The sequence below is a fragment of the Paroedura picta genome, chromosome 5 (genome assembly GCF_049243985.1).
Source record: "Paroedura picta isolate Pp20150507F chromosome 5, Ppicta_v3.0, whole genome shotgun sequence".
Taxonomy (NCBI): Eukaryota; Metazoa; Chordata; class Lepidosauria; order Squamata; family Gekkonidae; genus Paroedura; species Paroedura picta.
In genome coordinates, this window is record NC_135373.1 from 124,676,238 (window position 1) to 124,702,594 (window position 26,357).

The 26,357-nt window shown below is 50.0% G+C and overlaps 1 protein-coding gene across 2 annotated transcripts in view; it reads right to left on the reverse strand.

Moving 5' to 3' along the window:
* The window catches only part of PLXNA4 (plexin A4), a 472,781-nt gene that overhangs the window by 382,553 nt on the left and 63,871 nt on the right, over window positions 1-26,357 (reverse strand). The window lies entirely within an intron of this gene.

Consider the following 26,357-nt stretch of genomic DNA (forward strand, 5'->3'; position numbering starts at 1 on the left):
ACCAGGGTTGTTCACAAGGGTAGCAAAGTGGGTGAGAAACAGGATTGCCTCACTTTGGTCCCAAATGGGAATAAACCATAAAGGAATCATGAAATTTGGGTGAGAATCAGAGTGGCCACAAAACGTGGCCTCCGCCCTTGAACCGGACTAGAGTCACACACCCCAGAGAGCGAAGGGAAATCTCATTGGTCCCAAATGACCTCCGACCCTGGCTGAGCTCGCAGGTGTACTACCTTCCTTCGACCACCTTCCATGGTGGCGCCAAGGAGTGGCAAAGCACAGCCCAGCAGCCCCCCCTGCTGGCAAACACATGCAAGGCGTCCAGCCTGCAGACCTGACCGCCATAATGCTGAGAGCTTTCTTCTTCCTCGCTCTGCGTTGAAAAAGATCCAGCAGAGATTTGACTGCCACTCATTCCCCCCAGGACAAAGAAAAAAACCTCTTCCGCTCCAAGTCACCACAGATCCATCAGTGCCTGTCAGCCGTCATTTACGGGCCTCATTCATATTAAAAACCTGCAGCTTCGCGGGGCTCTGATTCCCGATACAAATATATTTGGTAAAAAAATAAAATAAAATACTGATTACCCCCAAAGTAACAAAGAGTCGAGAGGAAAAGGCCATTCCGGAACACTTTCAAAGCAGGTGAGCGCTTGAATATTTATCTTGACTTACTCGCTTGAATGAAAGACGCACATTTTAGCAGGCAGGCCTGGGGCAACGCTCCTTGGAGTCACCCAAGAGCGTGAGGCTGCCTTCTACTGAATCAGATCCCTGAACCATCAAGGGGAGCCTGGTCTGCTTTCTGGGGTCTCAGGCAGAGGTCTTTCGAATCCACCCTCTGCCTGGTCCTTTGGGCTGGAGGTGCCAGGGATCGAACCTGGGTCCTTCTGCGTGCCAATCACTCTACCACTGGGCCATGTTCCCCGCTTCACAGCTCTCCAGGGTCTCAGGCTGAGGTCTTTCTCATCACTTTCTGCCAGGTCCTTTAACTGGAGACGCCGGGGATAGAACCTGGGTCCTTCTGCGTGCCAAGCAGAGGCTCTGACATGGAGCCACGACAGCTCCCAGTTGCCAGGATTAACAATGCATGGCTCAGATATCATAGAATCCTAGAATCATAGAGTTGGAAGGGGCCATACAGGCCATCTAGTCCAACCCCCTGCTTAGCCCTAAGCATCCTAAAGCATCCAAGAAAAGTGTGTATACAACCTTTGCTTGAAGACTGCCACTTCTGGCCCTACCCCCAAAGGCTCCAGGGATTTCCCAACCGAGAGCTGCTGATACTCATTTCCACAGCACTTGTGAAAAGAAAGATCCCCAAAATCTCAGAGCTCAAATTGGAGGTCATTTTGCCCGCCGGTTTCCTTGGCGGCAGAAATTACTCATGCTGCCAAGGTGCGCAAGGAGTGTTCAGATGATGTCCCTTTTAGCCAGAGAGGCAGAAAGAAGGGCCGGGGCGACACCTGAGGAAGTAACCCTTTTACGTGTGCCGCACCATCGCTGGGGTCAAGAGACGCTATGCTTAGGTAGCAGCCAGGCATTTTCTGCATCACTGGCCTGTCAAAGTATGCCTCTGCCCATGCGTAAAATGCAAAGAGGAGATGGGAGGCGGGTGCGAGATGGGCGGCTGCTGAGTCAGGGTACTCTCATGGACGGGAGAGTGGCACAATGGAGTCAGGGAGGGTTGCCGATTTCCAGGTGGCTCCTGGAAATTCCCCACTCATAATGTACTGATCTGCCGTCACAACCTAGTCACCTCCAGTGACATTTTAACAGGCAGTTTAAAATACTTTGTTTCTCTCAATAGAGAGAGACAGACAGACAGACAAAAACAGGGAGAGACAGAGACAGGGACAGAGAGGCAGAGAGGCAGAGACAGAGAGAGGCAGAGACATGGACGTATATTCTTAATTATTATTTGTAAGTTTTAATATGTTGTTTCCCACCCTGAACTAACCAGGAAGGGCAAGCTATAAAGATACAGATTATTATTATTATACAATGGATTGATCAAGATCAGTTCCCAAGGAGAAAACGACTGCTTTTTGGAGTACTCTATAGCAGGGGTAGTCAACCTGTGGTCCTCCAGGTGTCCATGGACTACAATTCCCATGAGCCCCTGCCAGTGTTAGTCCATGGACTCGAGGACCACAGGTTGACTACCCCTGCTCTATAGCACTTTGCCCTGCTGAGGTCCCTCTCCAGTTCAGCGGCGGCCAAACTGTGGCTCTTCAGATGTCCGTGGACTACAATTCCCATGAGCATCATGCTGGCAGGGGATCGTGAAAATTGTAGTCCACGGATATCTGGAGAGCCACAATTTGGGTATTGCTGATCCAGGGTGAAACCATAGAGTTTCCAGCGATTCCTAGAGCTACCGTTTGTCACTTCCTGTGTGAACTTCTGGTGAGTACATGAGGGCGTATTTTTAAAACGTCTGCCATCACTCTGTGCGGCAAACCATCTCTGCGAATCTGGAATGCCCCACAGATGGGGTCACCATGAGTTGGTTGTCACATGTTGCCACACCACCACCACCACCACTACTACTACTACTACTACTACTACTAGTAGTAGTAGTAGTAGTAGTAGTAGTAGTAGTAGTAGTAGTAGTACTTCTTCTTCTTCTTCTCCTTCGCCTAGAAGCCACATAAGCACAGCTCTCTGACCTTGCTTGCGTGCATTTTCACCAGCGCATGGCTGTCCTCTTAATAACACGCTACTCTGCGAACAGCACGAACTGCAACCAAGACGCAATTCTTTGGGGGGTCGTTGGCTTTTTCATGAGTCGGAGCTTCATCCTATACAATTTCAGGCTGGTAATTACAGTATCATCTCCCTGCAATTAAAATGTAATGATGCCACTAAAATAAGCCCACAACCTTGGAAAGCAGTACAAAGCCATACGCTGACACCGGTCCAACACATTACAATTTTGATTAGCCAATTACAAGCTAATTCGTTTAAACTATAACCCCATTTATCCAGACACCTTGAAGGACGGGAAAGTTGGCCGAAATAGAAAAGATGCACCAAGACTGTGCATTCCTTCCAGTGAGAACGTCCGAAGAGCCCTGCTGGATGAAACCAGTGAGGGTCCATCCAGTCCAGCCTCCTGCCTCACATGTGGCCAACCAGTTCCTCTGGAGGTCCACCAACAGGACCAAGAGGCTGAGGCCTTCATGAGAACATCAGAAGAGCCCTGCTGGGTCAGACCAGTGAAGGTCCATCTAGTCCAGCCTCCAGTCTCACACAGTGGCCAACCAATCCCTCTGGTGAGCCAGCAACAAGGTATAGAGGCTGAGGCCTTCATAAGTAGCGCCCTGCTGGGTCAGACCAGTGGTCCATCCAGTCCAGCCTCCTGCCTCACACTGTGGCCAACCAGTTCCTCTGTAGGGCCAACAACAAGGCATAGAGGCCTTCCTCTGATGTTGCCACCTGGCTCTGGGATTCAGAGGTTTAGTGCCTCTGTATCTATCTGCCACCATGGCAAGTAGCCATTGATAGACTGATCCTCCAGGAATCTATCAAATCCCCTTTAAAAGATGTTTATTCCTGTAGCCATCACTAAATCCTCTAGCTGGGAATGCCACATTTTTAGCCATTTTTAAAAGAATGCCTTTTTGTCTGTCCTGCACCTACTACCCATCAGCTTCATTAGACGCCCTCAAGTTCTAGTCTTTTGGTAGAGAGTGAAAAAAGTTCTCTTTGCCAACTCTCTCCACCCCTTGTATTATTTTATAAACCGCTATCATGTCCTCCCTTATGCTTCTCTTTTCTAAACTGAAAACACCCTGATTCTTCGGCCTTTTCCCACAGGGAAGGGGCCCCAACCCCTTCATCATCTTGGTCGCCCTCCTCTGTCCTTTTCCCAGCTCTGCCATGTCCTTTTGCAGAGATGGTGGCCAGAACGTCACTCAGGATTCCCAATGATGCCACACTACAGATCTATACAGAGGAATGTATCGGCCATTTTATTTTCAAACCCCACCCCTCAGAGTGCCCAAAGTTTCTGTGTCCTTCCCCTAAAAACCCCCACCAAAGCTGGATGGAAATGGGGTCCAACCACTGCAGTATATACCGGAGCGATGGCATCTTGTGTCCTAGCATGCCCAAAGATCATGTTTGCCTTCTTTGCTGCAGCATCATGCCACTGAGACAAGCACAAACTCGGACAACTGTCCACAAGCTCAGTCCTGCATGCAAACCTAACCAGTCTGATTCTATTACCTTCAAGTATTGTTTGGGATCCATTTATACCAGAGGTTCTCCACCTTCCTAATGCCGTGACCCTTTAATCCAGTTCCTCATGTGGTGGTGACCCCCGACCGTAAAATCCTGCAAGCGTTCTTTCAGAGAAATTAAACCAAAACTGACCAATGCCGTGAAGATCCATTGTTCAGGATTGTATATAAATTGGTTTTTTTCTGGGGTTTCTCAGTTCAGTTCTGCCTCTTGTCCCACCACGCCGATCCTGCTCTTTTCCGCTGCTCCAGACAGACGATCACTCTATCTCGATCTACCCTGCAAGGCTGTTGTGCAGACGGTGCCCCCCTGGCCAAGCTGCTTGTCCTGCCACACTTCCGGGTTGAGAACCACTGGTTTATACCCTTACTGTGTCTCCAAGAGAACAATTTTTGTCTCTGATCCCACCAAATCACATTCAGTCAAGCGGTTACCATTCCGGCGCAAGGAAAAAAGACCGCAAGGCTCCCGAAAATCAAAGTCGTGCCATTTCCTACCACGTAATCATGCCAAAAAGGGTGCCACCAAAGGGACTGCAACATCTGCCACGTAAAGCCGGTTCTCTATAAACCCGTAGAGATCGCGCCATGTGGGCGTAATTATAACAACATAATTTATGCACTCCGATACACCGCCTATATATTTTGCCACGCAGGTGGGTGTGCACCCATTAAGAAGAGCTGGAAACCCCTACTTAAACCCACGACAGCTATTCAGAACGTTTGACATCTTCCGGCATTGAGAGATGCTCCGGAGCTGCGATAATTGTATCGGCGCTTGCTCCTGTCTCCCCACCCTCACCCCACCCCATCCATTTTCATCCAGGCCCCCACCCCGCGCTCTTAGGACGGAAGAATTCCCAGCAGACGGAAGGATCTCAAGAGCAGGGAAGCGGGAGAGACCCTCCCAGCAGCCAGTTCAGAGTTGAGATGAACCGGCTGGGCTTAAAATAACCAGCAAGACGACCGGATTTTGTCAAGTATCTCGACTCGCCTTCAGAAAAACAAAAAGAAAATTGCTGATTTGGCCCGATGTCAAGCAAAATGCAACCGTGCTATCAGAACACCTATTTCTTTCTCAAAAAAAAAACGACGACAACAAAAAGAAACACCCCACCACCTTTATTAACAGAACCTGAAAGACGGACAGATATTTTTGGAATCTCGTCTAACAAATGCTTCTAACAACATCTGGCGCGCGTAGATGGGGAGGGTGCATGTGTGCGCGCTGATGTGCCAGCGTTCGTGCTGATGTCTCCATCCAATCTTTCTCTTGTACGGGCCTTTATATTTGCAAGTTGTTAAAAGCGCCGGCTTGGAACAAAAAGAGACGTCTTTTGAAGTGCCGTCTGAAGACGAGCAGGTAGGCCAGTCCAAAAAAATACAATTGGCTGGCACGCCTCATGGCCATCCACAAAACTTACAAAAGGCCTTTGACTTACTCACCGGGAAGCTAGATAGGGAGTTTTGGGGGGCATTCATGGGGGGTCTGCAGGAGCAGAGCTAGATTCTGGTCCAGTGGAACAAGATCGGTTCCTCAGTGGAGCAGGCTTCCTCGGGAGGTGGTGGGTTCTCCGTCTTGGGGGATTTTAAGCAGAGGCTGGAGAGCCATCAGATGGAGAGGCTGATTTTATGAGCTTAGGCAGACTGTGAGTGAGTGGGCAGGAAAGGACGTTCCGGAATCGTTCAGTTGGGCATGGTTTGTGGGAAGTCAGGCAAGTGGAAGAGGTGCGCTGCTGTGTCTTTGGCCAAACCGAGCCGTTGAATCATAGAATCCTAGAGTGGGAAGGGGCCATGCAGGCCATCTAGTCCCACTCCTTGCTCAATGCGGGATCAGCCTCAAGCACCCAGGAGAAGGATCTGTCCAGCTACTGCTTGAAGACCGCCAGTGAGAGGGAGCTCCCCACCTCCTGAGGAAGCCCATTCCATGGCTGAATTACTCTGACTGAATCCACCCCCCACCCCCAAATATCTAGTCGGTTCTGTTCTCCACAAAGTCAAAAGCCATTACTGCGGGTCCTCTCCTCCACAGCCAACAGGAACCTTTCCCTATCCTCCTCCAAGTGACAACAGCTTTCAGGTACTTCAAGAGAGCCATCCTGTCCCCTCTCCACCTGGCTGAACATTCCCACGTCCCTCAGCCTTTCCTCCTAGGCCCTGGATCCTCCTCATCGCTCTCCTCTGCCCCCTCTCCATTTTGTCCACGTCCTTTTGGAAGTGAGGCCTCCAGAACTTCACACAAGTCTCCAGGTGGGGGTCTGGCCAATGCGGTATCCAGAGGATCTATGACCTCTTGTGATTTTGATGCGATGCCTCTGTTGACCCAGCCCCATCCTGCATTTGCCTGGGCTCCCAAACCCGTCACATACCCTGTTTTCAGGCGTGGTGACAAGGTCATTTACACATGCATTATCCCAAGCCGGAGATGACAGGATAAGGCCCTCCTGGGGGTTGGTAAGTGCCATTACTCCGCGGCCGTTTTCAATGGGGAAATCAATCACGTCAATTAGCAGGACAACCCTTAAAGAACTGGCTGGGAAGAGCAGCCAGCTCCGATGCTGGACCTGGGAGTGACCCCAGGGGCAAAGGGGATGGACCTTTTTCTGCCGACTGCAGAGACAGAGAGAGAGAGAGAGAGGGAGGGAGGAAGCAGTTAGTTAACAGGACAGGGTGTGAGGACAAGGCAGCTGGGGAGCTGGGAGATCAACAAAGGCAGGGCTCTGTCAGAAATGTGAAATTTTCTTGGCTTTTTTCTTTTGGGGGGAGGGGGAGAGGAAAAACAGATGCGGAAAAGTAATCCCGGATTGCTGAAAGCTCCCAAAGGGAATGTGAGCACAATTCTCCTGGCGACAACTGGATTCTCGAGTACATTTCAGGACATGAACAGGACACAGATATGCTTGACGGTTGCCACCAGCACTATGTGGTCAATACAGAATTCAACTGGGAGCCAGTGCAGCTGGCTCAGGACAGGCCGGATGAGAACCCCCCCACCCCATAGTGTAGGTGGGGATCCCCAGATGACAGGTCCCACCTCCCTGCTGCCCATCAGTTGGCTGGGGGTGGAACTTATCTCCAAAAGAGGGAGATCCGTCCAATACGCAGCTTCCTGGTCCATGTGAGCAGGAAGTGATATCATCACATCCATCCCTCTAGTATTCGGGCAAAACCTCTATGGTACATGCAAAAATGACCATCGAGTTTCCACCCAAAATACCAGCTTGTTGCCCTGATCTCACTTCTGGGTGATGTGAATAGCAACATGGATGTGTCATTGAAGGACGGATGGCCCTCTGCTGCTCCTGCTAAGTCTGCTAAGAAAATGGCTGCTTTGGAGGGGGAACCCCATAACTCTATAGTCCACAGAGCTTCCTCTCTGCCCCAAATCCCGTCCGCTCCGGGCTCTACACCTCAAATCTTCATTCCTTCATTCCTTCATTCCTTCATTCCTTCATTCATTCATTCATTCATTCACTGGCAGTCTTCAAGCAAAGGTTGGATACACACTTTTCTTGGATGCTTTAGGATGCTTAGGGCTAATCCTGTGATGAGCAGGGGGTTGGATTAGATGGCCTGCGTGGCCCCTTCCAACTCTATGGTTCTGATTCTATGATTCATTCATTCATTCATTCATTCATTCATTCGATTTATATACCGCCCTCCCCGAAAGCTCAGAGCGGTTCACATAAAACAGAACAGAAACCATACAGATAACTTAGATTAACAATAACGAATGCAGTAAAACAACAAGCAGCATGGAACCGTAGAAAAATGTGGGAAATGTTAAATTAATTCCTACTGATTGCCCAGTGGGATGGGCGGAATGGGTGCCACAGGAGGGGGCTCAAGAGGAGGGCCCTTGGGAAGGGGTGGTTCTGGTCGACCTCAACCAAATGCCTGGTGGAGGAGCTCCCTTTTGCAGGCCCTGCAGAACTGTTCAAGTTCCGTCAGGGCCCTGATCTCTTCTTGAAGCTCGTTCCACCAGGTGGGGGCCAGAATAGATATTCCCATAATAGGTATTTCCTCTTGTGGCGCAGAGTGGTAAGGCAGCAGATGTGCAGTCTGAAAGCTCTGCCCATGAGGCTGGGAGTTCGATCCCAGCAGCCGGCTCCAGGTTGACTCAGCCTTCCATCCTTCCGAGGTGGGTAAAATGAGGACCCAGCTTGCTTGCTGGGGAGTAAACGGTCATGACTGGGGAAGGCACTGGCAAACCACCCCGTATTGAGTCTGCCATGAAAACGCTGGAGGGCGTCACCCCAAGGGTCAGACATGACCCGGTGCTTCCACAGGGGATACCTTTACCTTTACCTTTAACCTGGAGCTGACGACCTTACTAGGAACCCTAGAGATATCTGGGCCTAGCAACCCTGCCTTGGGGACTCTGTTTGGGTGGGAAAGCAGGACTGAATTTTTTAAAGCAAATAAATAAAACCAGGGCTTCGAGGACTTCCAACGGAGGGGGCTGTAAACAGGCCGAATTTCAGCAGCCCAGCCTGTCCCCCCCTCCCCCCCCCCCAGCTGGCCTTGCCAGAGTTCTGTCTTCTACGCTTTCTCAAAGCCAAATTCTGATCCCCTGAGCTGGAAAAGGCCTTTTTTCCTAAGACAGTCTGGGAAGCCTTTGACAGCAACCTTTATGGACCAAATTTTATTTGTCTCCTTTTCTTTAACAAAATGGGGGAAAAAACCAAGACAACTTCCAATTTACCCCCCAAAAAACTGCATTAAAAATACCGCTAAAAGGGAAGCCAGGCCCAAGCGATGAACATCTATAGTCATCAAAATTATCACTCCTCTCGACATTTTCTTGGGATTAAATGTTTTTTCTTACTTGTCTCTTTGTCAGGTTTCTGGCTGGCTGCCCCGGCCTCGGCTAGATCAGAAGGGAAATTTGGCTCACGCAGTGGAAGGTAAAGAGAGAGCTCACCGTCAACCCAAGAATGTTTGCAAAAGGGCTCAGACTCTTTGCCGGTAATGGTGAACATGAAGAGCTATTTCAAAGGGGCATCTGAATTTTGGCCTCTAAGATGGACCATCCGTACGAGGTAGAGGTAGAAAGTGGCCTTCTTGATTGGGTGGGGCTGTGGGAGAACCTGTGCTTGGCATGCAGAAGATCCCAGGTTCGAAACCTGGCATCTCCAAAGAGCCATGCTAGAGAGGCCAGAATTACATGATATCTCGAGATAGGGGTGACCTCGGGCCAGTCACAGTTCTCTGAGAGCTGTTCTTGCAAAGCAGTTCTGTCAGAGCTCTCTCGGCCCCACTTACCTCACAGGATGTTTGTTGTGGGGAGAGAAAGGGGAGGTCATTGTAAACCACTTGGAGACTTCTTCTACCCAAAGGAGCCTCAAAGTGGCTTACAAACACCTTTCCCTTCCTCTCCCCACAACAGACACCCTGAGAGATAAGTGGGGCTGAGAGAGCTCTGAGAGAACTGCTCTGTGCGAACAAGCCCTAAAGGAACTGTGAGTGGCACAGGTCACCCAGCTGGCTGCACGCAGAGGAGTGGGGCATCGAATCCCGTTCCCTTAACCACAACACCAAATTTCCCTTTCACCCAAATGGAACCAGATCCTAGCACTCATGTTCCTAGCCCTACACAATCACACTTGCTAAATTTGTCCTCCCTGCGGCCCTGAAAGGGCGAAGGTCCCGACATCCCTTCTCCAGCTGGCTCCGAGACCGTCTCAGAGTTCGTTCCCAGAGGGAGCCAAGCCCCGGTGTCAAGGAAGCGCCAACCTCCGCCACAACCCCTTTGCCCCCGTGCCGGAAGATTAGCACAAGTCTGACTCCGGAGCCTGCAGGGCAAAAGGGGGTCAGGCTGCTGCCGGGGTCTCCCTCTCCAGGCCCCTGTGCTGTCAGTCCGGAGACAGAAGAGACTATTTCTGGAATGCAATCCTTGGCTAGAAAGGGAAATGGCTTGTTTGTTGACAGCCCAGAGGGGCGGAAATGCACCCTTCTAGATCAGGGGTAGTCAACCTGTGGTCCTCCAGATGCTCATGGACTACAATTCCCATGAGCCCCTGCCAGCATTCGCTGGCAGGGGCTCATGGGAATGGTAGTCCATGAGCATCTGGAGGACCACAGGTTGACTACCCCTGTTCTAGATCCTCCGGGAAGCCCGGATGTCTAGCAGTTGCCAATTCTGGGATTGAATTCTGCAGATCTGTGAGTGGTGGGTGGGGCTTGGAGAGGGGAGAGACTTCGGTCGGGTTTCCTGCCACAAAGTTACGGTTGCCGGTTCTAGGTTGGGAAAGACATGGAGGTTTCGGGGAGGGAAAGGACCTCATGGGCGTACCGTGCCCTAGTGCAGGGGTGGCCAAACTGTGGCCCCTGACGTTTCTCCAGGAACTCCGCTGTGGCACAGAGGGATTCCCATCTTGCTGCGTCCTGCCTCTGAAGATGCTGGCCAGAGTTACTGCCGAAACATCAGAGACTGCAACGACTAGACCAAGCCACACAGACCGGAGAAATCACAGCAGCTGGCTGACTCCGGCCCCGAAAGCCTTCGAAAATCCCCCGTTTTGGTTGCCGATAGGATGAAAATCAAGACAAATCCCTGATAAATCTGGGGAAAGACCTTTATATATAGTTTTGCCAATTTGATTTCGATTTTCGATCAATTCTTGCTCGCACGAAATCTACGGGGTTTTATTCCGCACGACCGTGCTACTCCTAGGATTTCTTAAAAACCAAAGGATGCTTCAGGGGTTTCTCAATGGTAAAAAAAAAAAAGTTGAGAAAGACTGCTGTAGAACAAGGAACACTTGCGATTCCAGGAGATCTCCAGGCCACACCTGGAGAATGGCAGCCCTAAGGGGCTTGGATCCCAAACGACCATCAAAAACTTCTCTTGTGCAAACCTCATTGTCAAAATTATTTTATTTTGCACAAGGATCGCTGGTTTGAGAATTTCCCACCACTCTGTTCTGCTACCTCCAGCATCTCCTCTCCCCATTTAAATCAGCGGTTCTCAACCTGGGGGCCGGGACCCCTTTGGGGGTCGAACGACCCTTCCCCAAGGGTTGCGACAGAGCAACCAGCTTGGCCAGGGGCACCGGCACTCCTCCTGCAAGTGCCCATGCTCAGCCACTGGCCGCCAGCCCACATCCTTTTACTGATGTCTCCAATTTTGTCTGAGGAAGAGTGCCTGCACACGCAATGAATAAATCTTTGTTGGTCTTAAAGGTGCCCCTGGACTCAGTTTTGTTCTTCGGTTTTCGTTACTCGGTTCGTACCCCGCCCTTCTCTCCAAGGGGGTCCCAAAGTGGCCGGCATCGCTCCTCTTCCATTTCTTCCACACAACAGCCTTGCGGGGTAGATCGAGATAGAGCGTTCGTCTGTCTGGAGCGGCGGAGAAGAGCGAGATCGGCATGGTGGGACAAGAGGCAGAACTGAACGGAGAAACCCCAGGAAAAAAAACAATTTATACACAATCGTGAACAATGGATCTTCGTGCCATTGGTCAGTTTGGGTTTAATTTCTGTGAAAGAACCCTTGCATAGTTTTATGTTTGGGGGTCAACACAACATAAGGAACGGGATTAAAGGGAAGGTGGAGAACCACTGGTTTAAACTTGGCTTCCTCTTCAATCTCTCTCTCTCTCCCCCTCCTCTTCCGATCTCTTCCTCTCCCGTAGAGCAAAAAATAATCTTCCCAGGTTCTTTTTTTAATACCCTACAAGCATGTATGCAGATTGAACATCTCCCTGCTTTGTTCTGGGAGCGATTGCGACCGCGGCCCCCGCCAGAAACAGCATTGCTGGGGAGGGGGGGCAGGACTTCCAAATATTTAAAATGCCACGCGATATGGAAGCATTTAAATTGCAGGAAGGGGTTTCCTCCGTTCCCCGAGAAGCACCCTGCGTTGAAGATGATGGGGGGCAGGAGGTTAAAACACAGACATCATAACCTTTATTACTTCATTTTGGTGCGCGAGGCCATTAGCGGCAGGAGGCATCACAGATGTGCCACAACATCGGGGGCTGGAGAGCAATTCAATGCACACATTGTAACCTAATTTATGGGCCGTGGAGGGGGGGGGGAGGCATGCACAGGGAGGGGCAAAACCTCTCTTCTGGGAACATCCCCCCCCCCATAGAAACGAACGCAAGGACCAGGCCTGAGTGATAACACTGTTGCCCTTAGCACTGTGAAGTACCACTGTGAGTCTGTGGCCCAGTGGCAGAATGTCTGCTCGGTGTGCTGGAGGTCCCAGGTTCAATCCCCGGCATCTCCAGTTAAATGGTCCAGGTACAATAAAATCAGAGTCCAGTAGCACCTTTAAGGTCCAGGTAGTAACTGATGGTAAAGACCTTTGCCTGAGACCTTGGAGAGCAGCTGGCAGTCAGAATGGGAAATACTGACCTTAGTGGACTCATGCTCTGATTCAGTGCTGGAGACTCTGCTTGGCATGCAGACGGTCCCAGGTTCAATCCCCGGCATCTCCAGTGAAAAGGACCAGGCAGGAGTTGGTTTTTATACCCTGCTTTTTACTACCACTCTTCACTTATAGACCAAGTATTTCAGCTCCATCATGAAAAGGAATAATAAAAAAAAAACACCATGCACATAGAATACAAGAGTGTCGGGGAAAGGCTAATTCCAATATTTAAAATATATATATGCCCTGCCCTTTGAAAGCGAGCATATCAGGGATATTCCTGCATTCTGCAGGAGTTTGGATTAGATGACCCTGGAATTCCCTTCCAACTCTATGATTTTATATGGCTAAACTAGCTCCGTCATTAAAATACTATTTCCTGCACTTAGAAAGCAAGCATGTAAGGGATAAGGATAAACTAGATCCATCGTGAATAAAGACACCCTGGACTTAGAAATCAAGCCTGTGAGGGACGATCCGCGCTAGTTCCATCATGAAAAAATATGTCCTGCACTTAGAAAGCTCATCTCAGAGATGATGCTAAAATAGTACCAGATTGTTTTTTTTTTGGGGGGGGGGGGAAGCTCAGCACTAAGAAATCAAGTATGTCAGGGATGACACTAAACTAGCTCCATTTTTAAAAAATGTTCTACAGTTCTTACCCACCCTGAGCCAACCGGGAATGGTGGGCTACAAAAATAAATTAGTAGTTGTTGTTATTCTTGAAGCAAGGGCATTAGGAATGGTATTAAACTAGCCCCGTTGTGAAAAAAAGTTACACTCTGCACTTAGAAAGCAAGCAAGCCAGGGATGACACGAAACAGATCCCTTCTCCTTGACATCTGGCTTCCCCTGTGCAGGCCGATTCTTCTATAGAATCATAGAATCATAGAATCATAGAGGGGCCATAGAGGCCATCTAGTCTAACCCCCTGCTCAACGCAGGATTAGCCCTAAGCAGCCTAAAGCATCCAAGAAAAGTGTGTATCCAACCACACTTCCCAATTCTATGGGAAGTCCTCCCTGCAATCCGAAGCCTCGATCCAGCTTTTAACGAACCTCGGCGAGGACTGTGTGCAAATATATTGTAATAAATGCTTAATAAAAATTAACAGCCCCAGCGAAGGCACCTTGGCACGGCTTGTAAACCAGGACAGGGGCTGCTGGATTTTGGAAGAGGGAACGGGGGAAGAAGCAGCCAAGAGCAGATCCTGGCAAGGGACAAAAGGAAAAAAAAACCCATAAAGACAACCCCGACAGCCGGCTGCGTTCCCCACAGACAATTAAGCACCAGTTAATGTAATCACCTACTACCGGCAGAGCTAACAATACAGAAAATAAAAACATAAGTCACACCGGGCGCCTGCCAGCGGATCCCTGGCACCACTCAAAAGGTCTGCTGGCTTTCATCGGAAGGCCAGCCCGGGGACAATGGCATCCCAAATCGGGCGGTGTGGAAAGGCCAAACGCGGCGATTGTAATGTCAAAGGGGACGTGTTCGGCAGAAGGCGCCCGGGACTGCCTTAAATGGAGAAGGGAGCAGAGCCATGGCTTCTAGTTAGCAGGCTGTGGCTCACTGGGAAAGCCTCTGTTTGGCATGCGGAAGGTCCCAGGTTCAATCCCCGACATCTCCAGTTTAAAAGCTCCAGGCAGGAGTCGATGGGGAAGAGCTCGGCCTGAGACCCTGCCAGACAATAAAACTGACCCAAGTGCTTTAATCTAAAGTACCTTCCTTGTGGAAAGATGTGGCTAGGTGGTATGACATTCGCTTGGCATGCAGAAGGCCCCAGGTTCAATCCCCGGCACCTGCAGCTAGAAACCAAGTCTATCAGGGATGATACTAAACTACTCCATCATGTTTTTTTTTTTAATGGTTGTGAGCCAACCAGGAAGAGAGAGTTGTAAAAAATAAAGTCATTGTTGTTGTTAAAGGAAGTACACCAGGAATGATAGTAAACTAGCTCTGCTGTGGGGGGGAAATAAGCCCTGCAATTAACAAGCAAGCACACCAGGGCAGATGCTAAATTAGACCCATTCTCCTTGATATCTAGCTTTCCCTGTGCATGGCAGTTCTTATAGAGGACCCGGGGATCTCCTGGAATTATAGCTCATAGCCATAGCTCTTGGAGAAAATAGCCACTTTGGAGGGTGGACTCTACAACAGGGGAAGTCAACCTGTGTTCATGGCAGGGGCTCATGGGAATTGTAGTCCATGGACATCTGGAGGACCACAGGTTGACTACCCCTGCTCTACAGCATTCTACTCCCTGCCTCAAATCCCACCCACTCCCAGACCCAACGTCTCCAGGTCTTTCCCAATTCATACAAGCTTAAAGGCTGCTGGCCTCCAATGAGGACAGGGAAAACTGAAAACAAACCCACAAGGTTGCCATTTTGGGCTGAGAAATCACAGAGTTGGAAGGGCCCATGCAGGCCATCTAGTCCAGCCCCCTGTTCAACGCAGGATCAGCCCTGGAGATTTGGGGATGGAGCCCAGAAACTGGAAGCTGGTAAGCCCACGTGCCCCCACTCATTGGCCCACCAGAGCCCTCCCATGCACACCCAAAAGCAAGCCTGCTATCGACGCCCTCCCCCACACCCTGGGGAGCTAAATTGATTGCGGGGAAAAGAGAGAGGGAGAGAAAGAAAACCCAAGAGAGAAACGTTACAAGCATTCCCTGGAGAAGGGGAGAGCAAAGAAGGGAAAGGATGAAAGGAACGATCCTCTGTGCGCCACCGGGGAGCATGATGCCTCTTCTCTTCTGGCCGGGGATAGTTCTCCTGCGCACCCCTGATCTCTGCCCCTTAATCATGCTCATGATGCGCACAGCAAACACAGGGAGATCTGCACACTGACAGCGCTGATGCGTTTAATTTGATTTCATCTGGAAGAATCTGAAAAATTAATATGGAGAGATTTCCGCCGGCTCGACAATAACCTCTCCCAGAGAGCATCGGGATTTATAGCCGGCTGTCGGTTGAGCGGAACTTATGGGAATTCCCAAGGATGATGGGAGCCCTGCTGGGGTGGCTGCTGGGCAAGAGGCCCATTCATCGAAGCAGGGATTGGATTTTGGGGCCGGGACTGGAGAGAGAGCCAAAGAGGGCCAGCTTTATGCGGCAAAATGGTGTAGTGGTTAAGAGCGGCAGCTTCTCATCTAGTGAGCCGGGTTTGATTCCCTGCTCCTCCACATGCAGCCAGCTGGGTGACCTTAGGCTCACCACAGTCCTGATAGTGCTGTTCTCACTGAGCAGTAATATCTGGGCTCTCCTTGTGAAAGAGCTCCTGACTGTAAGCTGGACAGGGGAGGAGATGGAGGTTAACTCTAACTGAATGGCCATCTTTTAATGTCTTATGGGATTTTTAGCGGTTGTGTTGTTTTTATTCTTTTATCGTAAACCGCCTCTTTTGAGAGGGGCGGTATACAAGTTAAAATATAGGTGGGTGGGTGGGTGGGTGGGTGGGTGGATGGATGGATGGAAGGATGGATGGATGGATGGATGGATGGATGGATGGATGGATGGATGGATGGATGGATGGAAAGAAGGATGGATGGATGGATGGATGGATGGATGGATGGATGGATGGATGGATGGATGGATGGATGGATGGATAGAAAGAAGGATGGATGGAAAGAAGGATGGATGGATGCAAAGAAGTTTGGATGGATGGATGGATGGATGAATGGATAGATAGGTAGATAGGTAGATAGGTATAGATAGATAGACAGACAGACAGACAGACAGATAGACAGATAGATAGATAGATCACACACACACACATTCCTCCCCCCCCCCCAGGGTCTTGTCTTAATTTTCTGTCCTCATTTGAATAACCACAGAACTTACACAGTCCTGAACATGCCCCTGTAAGCATGTTCCCAAATCCACAGGTTGTTACCGAGCTGCATGTTCTTCTTGCGTTCCGTCAACACAATCCACGTCCCCTTGGCATCCCCAGAACAGATGCCGAGTGCTCCAACCTACTCCAGAAGCCTTTTGCTTCTAATTTATCCCTGTCTTAATGTGGAAAAGAATTTATGGCTGCCCTTGAAGAATCGTCATATACGAGGGCTTCTTTATGAGAACATTGAGAGCTGCTGGGGGGCGGGAGGGGGGCCACAGCATGTGAATTCTGGTTTCTTTGTGAGGTTTACCAGATTTTCGTTTTTTTTATAAAACCTGTGGGGGGGAAATTCAAGTGGCTTTGAATTCCTGGGATGTTTGGGTCCGAGCTGTGAGTCTGGAGCTCCATGACTGGAACTGCATCGACTGGGGCTCTATCCAGGACTCAAGGCTGGGCTCGCTGTGGATCAAAACATCTACACCCTGGGTCTGTCTTGAGTGATGATATCTTCTTTTGCAGATTTTGGAGCAACACACAGGTTTACAGAAAAGCTGAATAGTGACAGACAGATGGAAAGAACAGGGTAGACAGACAGACAGACAGACAGACAGACAGACAGACAGACAGACGTTAGATAGACTGAGAGACAGATATCAGATAGATTGCCAGACATTAGAGAGATACAAATAAAAAGAACATAGAAGAGTTGTTTTATACCCCACTTGTCACTACCCAAAGGCTTCTCAAAGCGTCCTACAATCACCTTCCCTTCCTCTCCCCACAACAGACCTCCCTGCAAGGAAGGTGGGCTGAGAGAGCTCTGAGAGAACTGCAACTGACCCAAGGTCACCCAGCTGGCTTCATGGGGAGAAGCAGGGAATCAAACCTGGCTCTCTCAATTAGAAGCCATAGCTTGTAACACCAAGCCATTGTAAACAGACAGATCAATAGGCAGGCAGATGGATAAATAGTAGATAAAAAGAAGGACCTGGGGGGCAAATTTAGAACAAACTCCCGTTTTTTGTTTTAATAATTCCTCACAAAAGAAACAGCCATGGAAGAACACGGAATCTATTTTGGGTTGCCAAGGCAACCTCTTAACAGGGCAAGACTCTTCCACCCAGCTTTGTGCTTCAGGGAGAACTGGCGGTAGGTTTGCATGCCCTCCCCAGAACATCATCAGAGGGGAGGTGGCTCACCCTATGCTGGAGAAGGGGCAACTAAACCCCCCTGCTCAAAACATGACATCTATCTACCTACCTACCTACCTACCTACCTACCCATCCATCCATCTTCTATCCCTCCCACTCTCCCTCCCTCCCTCTCCATCCATCTATCCATCTATCTACCATCTTTCCCAGTGGTCCCCAATCCCCGGTCCGGGTACCAGGACCGGTCCGGGGACCGGGACCGGTCCGGGGATCAGTTGGTACCAGGCTATGGATCAGTTGGTACCGGTCTGCAGCTCCTCCTCGTTCTCCTCCCCGCTGCTGCCTCGGGGGCTGCCCTGCCACTCTGCCACCAGCTCACCTTTGGTGCTCTCCGGCGGCCACCATGGCTGGGGCTTCCCCTCGGCATGGCACTCCATAGCTGCTGCTGGCAGCACCCCACTCCCCCAGTGGGCAGCAGGAAGTCAGGGGCGCCAGTGGGAAAGCAAGTGTAGCAGAGGCTCAGGCGGGTAGCGACAGCCCTCGGCAAAAAACTATCCCCCCCCCCCCGGGGCTCAGTAAAATTGTCAAGCATTGACCGATTCCCGGTGATAAAAAGGTTGAGGACCACTGATCTATCCACCTACCTTCTATCCCTCCCTCCCTCCATCCCTCCAAGTTTGGGGAAGGAAGGGACGTCAGTGTTGTATAATGCTATGAAGCCCACCCTCCAAAGCAATCAACTTCTCCAGGGGTCGTCAGAGATCTCCTGGAGCCACCTGGAGGTTGGTAACCCTACTGCCCAAACAGCTGGTGACCGTTTCCTCACTGCCCAGTCCACTCCCAATTTAGAGGGAGGCCAGAACGGATGTCGCTATCTCCATCCGACGGCTGGCTCCTGAACGCACCAGGGAGGAAGAGCCGGGTCATTAAAGAGTGAATTATGGGATGCAAAAGAAAGGGCATGACGGAGGTGGCAACCGGGGGAGCGAAGGCCGTGCTCCTGGCAGGAGAAAGAGGGGGATTTGCATTGCCTTATCAGAGCCTGGCTGCTTCTCCGAGGCTCTCTCTGATAACACACAAGGGCTGCATCCCCCATGCTTGAAGGACTAGAATCGGGGGCAGTCTAAAGCCAGACAGGGAGAAGGAGGGAAGGATAGACAGCTATGGGGTATGAAATGCTCACAAAGCTGGAAAATGTGCTTCTCTGGTAGGCTTGTCAGTCTCCAGGTTCCAACTGGAGATCTCATTAATTCATCCATCCATCCATCCATCCATCCATCCATCCATCCATCCATCCATCCATCCATCCATCCATCCATCCATCTATCTATCTGTAATGACCGGGGAAGGCCCTGGCAAACCACCCCGTATTGAGTCTGCCATGAAAACGCTAGAGGGTGTCACCCCAAGGGTCAGACATGACCTGGTGCTTGCACAGGGGAAACCTTTACCTTTACCTTTATCTATTTGTATATCTCCCTCCCCTGAGACTCAGAGCAGTTCACACAGAACATAAGCAATACATGGGATCTGTTTCTTCATAACATAACATAAGTGGACTGCAACAATTATTGTAGTACTCTTAGAGGGGGATAAGCAGAGAGGCAGTCCCTCAGCCACACTGGGCTCTGACCGTGTATGGCCTTAAAAGTGATTACCAGAACCTTTAGCCTCATCCGGAATTCAACTGGTAACCACTGCAGTTGATGGAGGAGGGGCCGAATGGTATTGCTGTGAGGACCCTGGTCGCTGCCTTTTGGACCAGCGGTAGCTTCTGAATCAAGGTTAACGGCAGGCCGGCATACAGCGAGCTGCAGAAGTCCAGTCCGAGTTCCCCTGGAGCAAAGGCTGTCTTTGCAAGGTGGACTCTATAATGCCCTGCATAGGTCTCTCTCCTCCTTCCCCCGGATCAGGGAAGCCTAATCCCATCAGATCTCAAAATCTAAGTAGGGCCAACCATGGCTGGTATTTGGATGGAAGGCCTCCAAGGGTCTGGGTGGCAGCTCCTCCAAGGAACGCTAGGGGTCAGGACAAGGAGGCAGGGATCCTGGGAAGGTTCAAGGGGGTGGCAGGTGACAGTGGAGGAGCAAGAGGGTTGTGAGTGTCCTGCACAGTGCAGGGGGTTGGACTAGATAACCCAGGAGGTCCCTTTCAACTCTAGGATTCTGTGATTCCATGATTCTATGACCTGGAGGCTGGCACCCTTATTCCCTCCCTGATGTCCATCCTAGAAAAGCAGTGGAAAGAATTCTTCTCCCTGCCCCATTCCAAAGCTTGTTCCTTGGGTGCATCAAAATGCTCCGCACACCACCATTGACGCAACGCAATCGGCAGCCATGCGCCAGCAGGCTTTGAAGTCGAGATTGGATCTGGGGGGGATTAGATCTTCTATTTGCAAATCTCATTCCATGGTCACAAGATCCACATCTCCAAGGACACGCCAAGTCACCGCAGAAAATCAGAGTGCCGGATGCAAACAGCGACCGGCCCACACAAAAAAATAATAATAAAAAAGGAAGAAGGGGAGACCAGACGCTAGAAAAATGACTTTACGGGGCAGGGAAATGATCGAGGTCAGACAGCAGGGCCAGAAATAATGAGCAGAGAGACAGGGATTTTTCTTCCTGCAAAAGAATCATGGATTTCAGTGTCATCCATCGAATCACCAGGACAAGATATTCTTACAAGCAGGAGGAAAGAGCTCTTTCGCGTCAAATGTGTTATTATATTTACAGCTTGCTATGAAGTCACGTCACCTGGAAGATTGATTGATTATTTATTTATTTATTTATTTATTTATTTATTTATTTATTTATTTATTTATTTATGTTTTAGCTTATAGAATCATAGAATCATAGAGTGGGAAGGGGCCATGCAGGCCATCTAGTCCAACCCCCTGCTCAACGCAGGATCAGCCCTGAGCATCCTAAAGCATCCAAGAAAAGTGTGTATCCAACCTTTGCTTGAAGACTGCCAGTGAGGGGGAGCTCACCACCTCCTTAGGCAGCCTATTCCACTGCTGAACTACTCTGACTGTGAAACATTTTTTCCTGATACCTAGCCTATATCGTTGTACTTGAAGTTTCAACCCATTACTGCGTGTCCTCTCCTCTGCAGCCAACAGAAACAGCATCATGCCCTCCTCCAAGTGACAACCTTTCAAATACTTATATACCGCCACTCTCAAAAGACTCACGGCGGTTTACAGTAAAAGAATAAAACAATAACCTTTAAAATCCCCAGACATAAAAGATGGCAATTCATTAAAAATTAAGCCCCCATCTCCCCCCTGCCCGGCTTGCAGCCCGGAGCTCTTTCATTAGGAGCGAGGGTCCTGATCTCATTGGTTCTAGGAGACCCCCTGACAGTAACTCCAGGACCACAGCCTGTCCTCAGCCATACGCCTGGCGGAAGAGCTCCATCTTACAGGCCCTGCGGAAAGCTGGTAACTCCGGCAGGGCCCTTAGGTCTTCCGGGAGCTCTTTCCACCAGATTGGGGGCCCGGGCCGAAAAGGCCCTGGCCATGATCGAGGCCAGGCGGATGTCCCAGGGATGGGACCATAGCAAGGAACAGTCAAACCCACAACACCCAAAGACAGCTAAATGGAGCCTCCATATTCCGAGGCAGTGCTCCTGCCGTGCCAGACACTGAACCATCCCCAATGTCAAACTCCAAAGGCTCAATTCCTCGTGCTTAACCCCTAACCCCTGCTGGCATCCCCTGGTGGTGCCCAATAGCTCATGCTCCTTGCTTTGCAGGCGTCTGGCACAGATGCAACTCCACCCGGGTCTGCATTGCCACAACAAAGCTTTGCTCCTGTCGTTTATTTATTTATCTTTAATGCCATAATTATTATTATATTGTTTCAAGAAGTCCTTCCAGTGGGACGCAACAAGTGTGGGTAGGAATTTGCTGGTTGTCCCCGGCCCCCAACCTGGTGGAATGAGCTCCCGGAAGAGCTAAGGGCCCTGTCGGAGCTTTCAATGTTCCACAGGGCCTGCAAGGCGGAGATCTTCCGCCAGGCGTTCAGTTGTGGCCGGGCTAGGAAGAACTTCTCCCTCCCTGTGCCGGCCCGTAAAGCCGCCGGGACATATCTGTAGCTGAGGCCTGGAGGATTTGCGACGGTTAGATGTAAGGGCCGGGGGCGGGTACGGTCTAGTGGTTTCATCCTGTTGTTGTGTTTTCACCGCCATCTTGGGGTTTTATTGGGATCTTATAATTTTATGGGTTTTTAGATTCCTGCAAGCCACCACGAGCCTGTGTTTCCGGGAGTGGTGGTCTAAAAAATTGGGGGGAAATAGAAAGGAAAAATAAGAAACCTCAGAAGTAGCGGGATTGTGCAGAATATGGTTGGGAAGCATAGCTGTGGACACACCCAGAGGTCCCCTCCCCTCCAGGCCCGTGATTGGCCATTTTGGGAGGGGAGGGAAGGTTGACATGACCCTATATGTATGGTCATATCACCTGATAAATATTTAACAAATATCAAAAAAATGAACCACCCATTCAGGAAACCCTTCCAGGGTTGTCAAGAAACCTCAGGGTTTCACGAAACCCTGGTTGAGAAAACCTGCCTTAGAATTAAGAGTTTTCTCCGGGTGATGGAGGTCAGTCCCCCTGGAGAAAATGGGTGGACTCCGTAGCATGATGCTCCACCGAGGTCCCTCCTCTCTCCAAATCCCACCCACCCCCAGGTCATAGAATCATAGAATCATAGAGTTGGAAGGGGCCATACAGGCCATCTAGTCCAACCCCCTGCTCAACACAGGATCAGCCCTAAGCATCCTAAAGCAAAGCCTCCAGGTATTTCCCAACCCACAGCCAGCCACCCTATGCAAGATGCCACCACCTTTTTAACAGCCACAGGTGGCCGGGGTGTTACCTCCACATCTCCGAGGGAGGCAGATGGATGCTTGCTCCGAACTTTGAGATCAACGCTCCCATCTTTGCAAGCTAACAAATCCTGCGCCGTGGAGAATTGAGCGGCGCATGATGTTTTGCCTTGAGATCTTCCTGGGGGGGGGGGCACATACGTGTATTTAACCTCCCCATTCTGCTCCCCCCCCTTTTCTCCTCCGCTCTTTTCTGATCGTTCCTTTCCCGTGGTTGTCTTGGTTACATAGCCCGGGCTTCCCGAAAACGCGACTCGTTTTCATTGTAATAATACGCCCTTGTAAAGCACAATATTTCTCTCCAATTGCAAGTGTCACCGGGGGAAAAGTTTCCTTTAGCGGGGGCTGACATTTGTATATCAAGCAATGGATGCCGGTTTACGATTCCGGGGGACTTGGCAAAACTCGCATGCGTTGGGCGTCGCCAGAGCTTGAAATACTGCCGATATCACCGTCTTTTTTATTAATGTACAAACAACAGGCATCAATCCATCCTCAAACTGCACGGAGGCAGGAGGCGGAGAGATGGCTAGAAAAGTTTTCCCAACAGTCTCCTAAATTCTTTCGCGAGAGTTGAGAATACGAAGACGCAAAGCCAGAGAGAAGCTACATCACCGGTACACAGAGATAATGACTTGGCGGCTCACTTATGGTGACATGTCCAACGTGGGTTGGCCCTTGAAGATGACTCAATTCTTAGGGTTGAGAAATACTGGGAGATGCTGGGGGTGCAACCTGAGGAGGGCGGGGTTAGGAGAGGGGTGGGACTTCAGTGGAATGGAACGCCACAGAGTCCGCCTTCAAAAGCGGCCATTTTCTCCAGGGGAACTGGTCTCTCACTGTCTTCCGTGGTAATCCCAAGAGATCTCCCGTCACCACCCGGAAGGTAATCGCGTGTAATCGTGACGCTGGGAGTGCAAAATAGTCCTTTATCAAGGATCATCAAGGGAATCATGATAACCAAACAATATTGCGAAATTGTGCACAGTAATACAGCTACGCAAAAAGTGTGACACACACACACACACACACACACACACACACACACACACATATATATATATATATATATATATATATATATATATATATATATATATATATATATAATTGTAAACCGCCATGAGCTGGCTGGTCCAAGAGTGGCAGTATATAAGTCCAATAAATAAATAAATAAATTAATTAATTAATTAAATAAATATAAAACCTCCTTACATAAAAAATATAACCCATCCAAGACAGCAACAGCTAACACTCCCTCCAGCTCATAAAGAAAGATACCCACTCGTGGCGTAGTTGGAAAAGGAAGCTGCACTATTCGTATTTGCTCAAGGGGGGGGGGAGCACAGATCTTAACCACCCCGGCCTCAGCCAAAGACCTTGCGGAAGAGCTCCGTCTTGCAGGCTCTGCAGAACTTCAAAAGCTCTGAATTATACAATCATAGAATAAGAGATGTAGGAAGGGACCTCCTGGGTCATCTAGTCCAACCCCCTGCATGATGCAGGACACATCCCTATCACTCACCCACTGTCACCTGCCACCCCCTTGAGCCTTCACAGAATCAGCCTCTCCGTCAGATGGCTCTCCAGCCCCTGTTCGAAAATCTCCAAAGATGGAGAACCCACCACCTCCCGAGGGAGCCTCTTCCACTGTTTACAGTATTGTTTGGCTATCATGATTGTTACCATGATTGTCTTGACGATACTTGGAGATTCACTGTAGTTTCAGAGTCACAATTACACAGCTCTCTTTTTTTCTGGCATTCCGGTTTTTGTTTGTTGTACCACCTAGAAGTTGGCAACCCTAGAAGTTGGCCATCTTAGTTGAAGAGACATTCTCAATTTTCAACCTCACAACAGCCCTCTGAGGGAGGTGAGGCCGAAAAAAGGGGACTGGCCCAAGCTCACCTAGTGGCCGAGCGAAGATTCAAACCTGGATCTCCCTGTAATCATCTCACACTCTTAACCACGACACCATATTGGCTCTCGGGACAACGGTCCCCCATCCCACCTACAGAGCTCCTCCTCACCGTCTGTGCTCAACACACGTCCTCCATCAAAGGCTCTCTCTATGCTTTCTTTCGTCTGTCCTCAGGCAATGCCACAAAGCAACCGATAGGCCCCACCACAAGGCGTTTTTTAACCTCCGCGCATCAAACGCCATCGCCCATTTGATGTTCACAGGTGCGGAATATCAATGAGCGTCGCTCCGGAAGCATTCCTGATACCTTCTAACAGTCAAAGGGCTCCGGCTTGAAGGGATTAAAAAGAAAAGGAACGTCAGAAAAATGGAAAAGGACTCTTCGTCCTCTGAATATTCGTACGCCCAACGTTCCGGCGCTGTCAGAAGCATCTCTAATTGGGCTTTAATACTTCGGATCCAGACATGGTCTATACCAGCCTTTTTCAACCTTCTGACTGTGGAGGAGCCCCTGAAATTTTTGTCAGGCTTTGAGCAGCTCCGGAACCGGACCGGACGTGGTCAACTGGCCACGCCGCCCTGCCCCACCTGAGGATGACTGGGGAGGAGAGAACGGAGGGAGTTTGAAGTGGAGAAGGTGTCCACGCTTTGCCCCCCTTTCCCAGGCACGGTGACCACGCTATGACGTCTCGGGGTGGTGTACATTGAAATAGTAAAATAGAACATGCTTTGAATTATTTTGAGAAGAAGAAGATCATAACCGCCATAACATTATTTTAACAGTAAAAACCGATCGTAACAGTCAAAACGGCCAGCATCCAACACAAATTGGGATAAAGCAGGCGTAGTCAAACTGTGGCCCTCCAGATGTCCATGGATTACAATTTCCATGAGCCCCTGCCAGCGAATGCTGGCAGGGGCTCATGGGAATTGTAGTCCATGGACATCTGGAGGGCCGCAGTTTGACTACCCCTGGGATAAAGGAGTGGTACAGTTGTCTGACAGGGATGGGCTCAGTCTACAGGGAGGCCTCCCGTCGCTGGCCTTCCGCAAATAACCTAGCGGAAGATCTCTATTTTGTGGGCCTTACAGAACTGTTCCGTTCAGGCCTTGATTTCATTGGGGAGCTCGTTCCACCAGGCGGGGGCCACAGTCGAAAAGGCCCTGGCTCTTGTCGTTGTGATGTGACGCATAATTCAAAACAAAAGGGAAGACAAGTATTCCTGCCACACCTTCCTTGTAGACATTACACGTTCAACCTTACGTCCGAATCGGTCCCAAGAATCCAGACAAAAGTCCAAAGAGAAGGCTTATGTTAGCATGCCTGTAATTAAAAACATACATCACGGACTCACCACTTCAATTCATGGAAAAATCCCAAGGAGTTATTAACACCCTTCTGTGTCTACTCTTCGTTCACCACCCAAATAGTTTAACGAGACCAAAGAAAGGAAGCACGAGGCATCCCACAAGCATGACATCCCCTCTTGCACGAGAAAGCCACACACGAGCCCTCAGTTAGGCCACTGCGCATGACGCCACTGCGCATCGCGCCAATCTCTCTCCCCTCGAAGGTCACCTCTGATGGATCTTAAGAGACAATCAAAGCATCTGCCCAAACCGGAGTTAAAACGCCTCCTTTGGCCGCAGCTTTGGCTCTGGAATACAAATGCCGACGGCCCCAAAACGATACATGGAAATTGCTGTAACAGTGAAAAGCTGCTACAGAGCCAAGGGTGAACATGCCATTCTCCTGGACGGCGCCCAAGGGACATCAGCTCAGGCGCTGAGGAAAGGACATCTCTCGATAGAGAATCCACAGGGGCCCTCCAATCAGTATAAATAGCCAAGCTCTTAAAGGAACAAGTCCATTGCAACACATGCGTTTGTAAGTGAGGGCATGCATCCGTCCCGTGAAAGA